This window comes from Rhincodon typus, chromosome 42 (genome assembly GCF_021869965.1).
Source record: "Rhincodon typus isolate 14 chromosome 42, sRhiTyp1.1, whole genome shotgun sequence".
Taxonomy (NCBI): domain Eukaryota; kingdom Metazoa; phylum Chordata; class Chondrichthyes; order Orectolobiformes; family Rhincodontidae; genus Rhincodon; species Rhincodon typus.
In genome coordinates, this window is record NC_063373.1 from 6,175,951 (window position 1) to 6,183,900 (window position 7,950).

The window sequence follows — 7,950 nt, forward strand, 5'->3', positions numbered from 1 at the left end:
CCCCCCTCCCCAGGGGTCTCCCACCCGAACCCCCGCAGCACCGAGCTGTCTGACATGATCTCGGATTCCGAGGACGAGGGCCACGACCCACTCGGTGGGAAGGTGAGAGACCTCGCTGGGGTTTCCGTAGCCCACTCTGAGGGGTTTGAGAGTTGTACTGCGAGTGCCGTTAGCCACATCTCCGACAGGGTCAGAGTCTCCGTGTCTGTTTGTCTTCATCTGTGTGTGTACGTGGCCATGAGTATATACCTCCGTCGGCATGTGCACGGGGGTGTATTATCGCTGGGGTGGGCCCAGCATTTATTGCCCCGTCCCCAGTTGCCCCTCCTTGAGAAGGTTCGGGGGGGGGGGGACAGTGAGCTGCCCCCTTGAACCGCTGCAGTCCCACGTGCTGTAGGGTAGACCCACAATGTCCCTCTCGGGGAGAGAATTCCAGGGATTCGGACCCCGCCACACTGAAGGAACGGCCGATATATTTCCAAGTGGGGATGGGGAGGGGGCGGACTTGCAGGGGGTTGGTGTTCCCATGTATCTGCTGCCCCCCCCCCCCTTGTCCTTCTAGATGGTAGAGGAGCGTGGGGTTTCGGAAGGTACTGTCTGAGGAGCCTCAGTGAGTCCCTGCAGGGCGTCTTGTCGATGGTACACACTGCTGCGGCTGTGCCTGAGCGGTGGGTGGGGGGGAGGGGGTGCTTGTGGATGTGGTGCCAATCGAGCTAGTGGGGTGGGGGGGTGGCTGCTTTGTCCCTGGATGGTGTCGAGTCTCTTGAGCGTTGTCAGAGCTACACCCATCCAGGGCAAGTGGGGAGACAGGAGGGGAGTGACTTGCTGCAGGAATCCCGGTCTCTGACCTGCTCCTGTAGCCCCTGTGTTTATGTGGGGCCGGTCCATGTTCAGTTTCTGGTCAATGATAACCCCAGGATGTTGATAGTGAGGGGTTCAGTGGTGGTAACGCCATTGAATGTCATGGGATGGTGGTTAGATTGTCTCTTATTGGTGATGGTCATAGCCTGGCATGTGTGTGGTGCTGAATGTTGCTTGCTGCTTGTCATTCCAAGCCTGGATATTGTCCAGATCTTGTTGCATGTGAATACGGACTGCTTCAGTATCTGAGGAGTCGCAAATGGTGCTGAACATGGTGCAATCATAGCGACCATCCCCATTCCTGACCTTATGATGGAGGGAAGGTCATTGATGAAGTAGCTGAAGATGGTTGGGCCTAGGACACAACCCTGAGGGACACCTGCAGAGATGTCCTGGAGCTGAGATGACTGACCTTAAACAACCACAACCATCTTCCTATGTGTCAGGTGTAACTCCAACAACTGGAGCGTTTGCCCCCTGATACCCATTGATTCCAGTTTTGCTCGGGCTCCTTGATGCCACATTCAGTCGAATGCAGCCTTGATATCAAGGGCTGTCACACTCCCCTCACCTCTGGAATTCAGCTCTTTTGTCCATGTTTGAACCAAGGCTGTAATGAGGTCAGGAGCTGAGTGGTGGAACCCAAACTGGGCGTCACTGAGCAGGTTATTGCTGAGGAGGAGCTGTGTGATAGCCCTGTTACTGACACCTTCCATCACTTTACTGATGGTCGAGAGGAAACTGATGGGGCGGTAATTGGCCGGGTTGGATTTGTCCTGCTTTTTGTGTGTAGGACATACTTGGGCAATTTTCCACATTGTCAGGTAGATACCAGTGTTGTAACTGTACTGGAACAGCTTGGCTAAGGGAGCGGCAAGGTCTGGAGCACAAGTCTTCAGTACTATTGCCGGAATGTTGTCAGGGCCCGTAGCCTTTGCAGTATCCAGTGTCTCCAACTGCTTCTTGATATCATGTGGAGTGAATCAAATTGGCTGAAGACTGGTATCTGTAATGCTAGGGACCACTGGAGGAGGCCGAGATGGATCGTGCACTCAGCACTTCTGGCTGAAGATCGCTGCAAATGCTTCAGCCTTATCTTTTGCACTGATGTGCTGGGCTCTTCCATCATTGAGGATGGGGATATTTGTGGAGCCTCCTCCTCCAGTGAGTTGTTTAATTGTCCCTCACCATTCACAACTGGATGTGGCAGGACTGCAGAGCTTAGATCTGATCCATTGGTTATGGGATCGCTTAGCTCTGTCTATCACTTGCTGCTTTCGCTGTTTGGTGTGTGAGTAGTCCTGTTCGATGGCTTCACCAGGTTGATACCTCATCTTCAGGTATGCCTGGTGCTGCTCCTGTCATACCCTCCTGCACTCTCCATTGAACCAGGGTTGATCCCCTGGCTTGATGGTGATGCTTGAGTGGGGGATATGCCGGGCCATGAGGTTACAGATTGTGCTGGAGTACAATTCTGCTCCTGTTGATGGCCCACAGTGCCTCATGGATGCCCCAGCCTTGAGTTGCACGAGCTGTGCGAAGTCTGTCCCATTTAGCACGGTGATAGTGCCACACAACACGATGGAGGGTATTCTCAATGTGAAGACCTCCATTCACTGTGTGGACTTTTTCTGGGGGAGTTGGGGGGTGAGTGCGGTGGATGGCTGATGCCCCCTTTGGGGGGGAGTGGGTGGGGGGGGGTGGTGGGTGGTGTGTGGCTGGGAGAGGTAAGGGGTTGACGTGATGTCAAATCTCACCCTGACGCCGCCCCCCCGCCTCGCCTCTCTGTTCTGTGTTCCTCCTGCAGGGCCCCTTGCGGCTGTACCACAGGACCAAGAACAACACCCTGATTCCGACTCTGGTGCAGCACATTCACCTGATTGCCCTGAAACCCTGCTACGTGGCCTTGGAGAGGTTAGCGGTGAGTCCTAGCACCCTCGGGGTAAGGGGCAGCCCATCGCCGGGGAAGTGTGGGGCTCTGTGAGGTTTCGGAGGCGTTTGTGTGAGGCACGGGCGGGAAGGTGATGGGGAAGGCCCTAGCCCCTCCGGGGGACCACCTTCAGAGACACAGCAGTGGCAGTGGGGTTTTCCAGGCACTGGGCTTCTCCGCGGATACCCCTTGGGGGAACGTTTACCAACGCAATTTCCAAGGACGCAAGTCCTATCTGATGTAAACCAGCCCCACAGTCACCGAACTGGAACAATCTAGAACAAAACTTGGCACTGAGCTGGACCAGATGTTAACACCGGCATCCGAGAGCTGGCATTCCCAGTTCCGAGACAGGGAGCGTCCCAACACGGGAGGGTCATGGGGCTGGTTAGCTGGTTGGGGCGGGGGTTCGGGAAGCATCGGTGACCGGGTGCGGGCCTGGGGAGAGCCGGTCCTCTCTGACCCGGGCAGGGGTTGATGAGGAGTTTGGGGGGGGGGGGGAGGGTTGGGAAGGAAAGCAATGGATGTCTTCACCCCCCCACAACCTACTGATGTTGTGCCAAGAGCACACTGAACGCACGCCCCCTTCTCTGTTCTCTTCCAGAGGCCAACGGTGAGCTGACAGCACCCGCTGCTTGCCCCGCGTTGATCACACTCTGGCTGGCACCCGACACCACCACCGTTGATGCTGAGCCGAGCCTCCCCTGTGCCTGGGACGTTTGGTGGGAGCAGCATTTGAGGTGGGGTTTGGGGAGAGGGGGTGCTGCCGCACTGCCTGCGGTGCTCACCAGCCGACGTGGGAGGACGACAGACACGAACATAAGCTCACCGCCGTCCCGAGGTGGTGGGAAGTCTACGCGTAAACCTTTCTCCCTGGATGGTATTTATTTTTCTGAACGTAGACCGTGAAGGGAAGGTTCGGATCCGTGAGAGAGAGGGAGACTTTGTATTCAGAGAACGGTGGGAATCTGTTTGCCAGCACTTTCTTTCCTCTGTATTTCTGTCTTGTACTTTTGTTTTAGGAAAATGCAAAATGTGAGTTGTTTTTATTTAAGAAATGGGCCAGGGAGACGAATATTGTTATTCTGAATAAATTAGTGAAAGGCAGTGTGTCGGACTCATTACTGGGGAGTGTCTCTCTCCATTATCTACAGGAGCAGTAAATGGTCATCTGTATTCCATCCTTTTTCACCACCTCCCTGTGGGGTTTATGACAGCTGAGACTGTGCAGAGCCTCACATCCTCTTTTCCATGTGGCTTCCATCAGGACCAGTTGCAAGAATGCCCAATTTCAAATGATTTGCTCCAGCGCGGAGGGAGGTGCTGGTAGGGGAGCTGATCTGGCCGTTGCCCTCGCGTACACCAGGAGAGAAGCTTCAGAAAGTAGCGTGGCATGCACACAAGTTTACTTCCCGCTCACTTTCCTTTTTCCAAATTGTTTGTTGTCTCCGTTTCCACTGCCACATTGTCCGTCGCTGCATTTTTAAAACTAAATTCTTCCCCTTATCCCTGCATCGCTCGACCAAAACCATCTACCTCTGTCTGCCTCGTCCTTGCATCATAAGCGCATGGGAACAGCTCCCCACTATCTCCCTTGTCTGAGCCTGTCACAATTTTGTCTGCCTTGGTCAATCTCCCCCCTCAACCTCCTTTACTCCGAGCTGAGCTGCCCCAGTTTCTCCCAACCTAACCTTATGGATAAACACCCTCATCTCCTTCTTTAAGTGGAGAACTGGAAACAATGCTCTCGTTGTGGCTTTACTAGAGCGTTCTAAAGGTTCAGCAGAACTTCCTGACTTTTGTGGTCCGTGCCACTACTTGTGAAGCCTGTTGCTTTTCTAAACATTCTCCCCTTGTGTCCTACCATCTTCAAAGATTGATGCACACGAGTCCTATTGGTCTCTCTGTCTCTGTTCAGACTTTAAGTCCATTTTCCCTCCCTTTCCCTTCTGTCAAGCTGCATCATCTTTACCCTTCTGTATGTTTGCCACTGCTACCTGTCTGCCCATTCTGCATCCAGTCTACTTGCTGTTGGGGGAGGCAGTAGTGTGGTCATGTCACAAGACCTTTACAATTAAAAGTAAGGCCTTCGGTAGCGTTATAGAGCAGAGACCTAGGGATTCAGGTCCATAATTCTTTGAAGTTTGCATCACACACAGACAGGGCAGTTAAGAAGATGCTTAGCACGCTTGCCTTCATTACTCAGACTTTGGAGGTATAAGAGTTGGGATGTCATGTTGAGCTCGTACAGGACATTGGTAAGGTCTCTTCCAGAGTACTATGTCCAGTTCTGGTTGCCCTGTTATAGGAAGGATATTATTTAGCTGGAGAGGGTTCAGAAGAGATTTATCAAAATGTTGCTGGCAATGCAGTTTGAGTTATAAGGAGAGGCTGGGACTTTTTTCACTGGAGCGTAGGAGGTTGAGGGGGTGACCTTATAGAGGTTTAAAAAATCATGAGGGTTTATATATAAGGCGAATGGCAGATGTGTTTTCCCTAGGGTGGGGGATTTCAAGACTAGAGGGCATATTTTTAAGGTGAGAGGAGAAAGATTTAAAAAAAAGACATGGGGGCAGTTTTTTTTCTACAGAGCGGTTTGAGCGTGGAGTGAACTTCCAGAGGAAGTGGTAGATGCAGCAACAGTTATAACATTTAAAAGACATTTGGATAAGTACATGAGCAAGAAATGTTTGGAGGAATATGGGCCAGGAGCAGGCAGGTGGGACTAGTTTAGTTTGGGATTAGCATGGACTGGTTGGACCGAAGGGTCTGTTTCCGTGCCGTATGACTGGCACTCCAGGACAATGCCCTGGGGGCCATGTACTGTAGCCAAATTTGCAGATGACACAAAAATAGGTGGAAAGGCAAATTGCAAATGGGATACAAACAATTTACAGAGATGTCAATAGGTTAAGTGGGTAAAAGGTTGGCAAATGGGAGTATAATGTGGTAAAATGTGAGGTCGTTCATTTTAGAAGGGAGAACAAAAGAACAATATTATTTAAGTGGAGAACAACTGCAGAAAGCTGTAACACAAAGGGATTTGGCGTCACTTGTGAGCGAAACACAGAAAGCTTGCACACGGGCAACAGGTAATCAGGAAGGCTAATGGAGTGTTGGCCCTTATTTCAAAGGGGGTTGGAGTATAAGAGTAAGGAAGTCTTACTGGAAACATACAAGGTGCCAGTGAGACCACATCTGGAGGACTGGGAGCAGGTTTGGTTCCCTTATTTAAGGAAAGATGTTTAATTGCAGGCAGTTTAGAGAAAATTCACTAGGATGATCCCTGGTACGGAGGGATTGAGGCTAAATGGGCTGGGACTGTAGTCACTGGGGTTTGGAAGAATGAGTGGTGATCTGATTGAAACATACAGGATTCTTAAGGAACTTAACAGGATAAATGCTGAGAGGAGGTTTCCCCTCATGGGACAGTCTAGCACCAGAGGGCACAGTCTCAGAATAAAAGGATGCCAATTTAAGACTGAGATGAGGAGAAATTTCTTTGCTCAGAACTCTTTGGAACTCGTGCCACAGAGAGCTGTGGGATGGTGGCAGAGACTTTGTGAATATTTAATGTTAGGAGAGATTCTTGATCAGTCGGGGAATCCAGGGTTACAGGGAAAGGGCAGGAAAGTGGATGTGAGGAATGTCACATCATCCACAATCCTATCCGATGGTGCAGCCAGGGCACCGAACAGACTACTCCTTTTTGATTTCTCACGATCCTGTGGGGCACAGCTTTGCTTCCTACCGTGGCTGGATGGTGAAATTTCAATTCAATTAAAAGCAAGTCTGGAATTAACAGAGATAGTAAGAACTGCAGATGCTGGAGTCAGAGATGAACACAGCAGGGCCAGGCAGCAAGAGAGGAGCCGGAAAGCTGACGTTTCGGATCAGGACCCTTCTTCAGACCAACCAAGGGTCCCGACCTGAAACGTCAGCTTTCCCTGCTCCTCTGATGCTGCCTGGCCCTGCTGTGTTCCTCCAGCTCCACACCTTGTTATCTCTGGAATTTACAGCTAGTCTCGTGACGTCCAGATAACCACTGCTGTGAATACCCCGAATGCCTTTCGGGGAAGGAAATCTGCCGTCCTTACTGGGTCTGGCCTTCATGTGACTCCAACAGTGAGGTCGACTTGTAACTGCTCTCGGGGGTTAATTACGGATGGAGCAGTAAATGCTGGTCTGGTCAGCGTCACCCGCATCCCATGAAAATATATACCTATGCATATTTTTAAAAATCAATTGGCATCATCCTTTGCAGTTTTACATTTTACCTTGCAGTCCAGTATCCATATACCAATGTTTAATATATTTGTATATAGATTTTAAAACATAAGCGGTGGTCCCTTTCCTTCTAGTTCTTTCATCAGAAGGTTCACTGAGAATCGCCAACACAGTTAGCGGTGAACTTTTATGGGATCTGGCCGTTAACTGGTGAAGTATTGCCCTGTCCCTAATTGCCCTTTGAGCCTGAGGGCCATTTCAGAGCATGCTTGACACGTCAGAACTTTCAAGGCTTTTGGCCAAGGGTTGGAAAGTTGGACTCGTCGCAGACTCAATGGGCCCAAGGGCTGCGTCTGTGCTGCGAGACACCCCCTCTACATGCGTGCAGTTAAGAGTCGGCCACCTGGTCTGTTGGAGTCACGTAGAGCCAGAGTGAGGAAGGAAAGATTTCCTTCCTTGAAGGGAGGTGGCATTAGTGAACCCGATGGAGTTTTTAATCACAATCCATGATGGCTGTCAGGGGAAGGGGTGGGGGAACGTTCAGAAACGTGTGTTGGAATCTGAGCTTGCTTCTGGAGTCCTGGCAATGCAGGAGGATGGTTGTGGTGGGATGGAATCAGTGCAGGGGGAAATGATGTTCCATCACTGTCCAATTATTTCTTTCCAACCCTCTATTCATTCACTATTCCCCTTTTGTGCCAACTTTGCAAGGCTGGCTTAAGGCTAGTTATCAAGGCAGTTCTTTCTGAGATCAGCTGTTTGTGGTTGGTTAGTTTTGTGCATTGAAATAACCTGGCCATTACTGGTGAAGCACAGCATTCATCCCTAATTCCCCTTTCAGAGGATTATGGGGCGTTGCCTTCCAGAACCACTCAGGTCCACAAGTGGGAAGGGTTAGGGACATGCACAGTGCCCTTAGGGAGGGAATGCCA

General features: G+C 51.0%; 1 long non-coding RNA gene across 1 annotated transcript; it reads left to right on the plus strand.

Annotated features, from left to right (window-relative positions):
* LOC125487553 lies at positions 1-3,898 on the plus strand. Its single transcript, XR_007265949.1, has 3 exons — positions 1-102; positions 2,669-2,782; positions 3,396-3,898. It is a non-coding gene; the product is annotated as an uncharacterized LOC125487553 (long non-coding RNA).
* Positions 3,899-7,950: the final 4,052 nt, after the last annotated feature.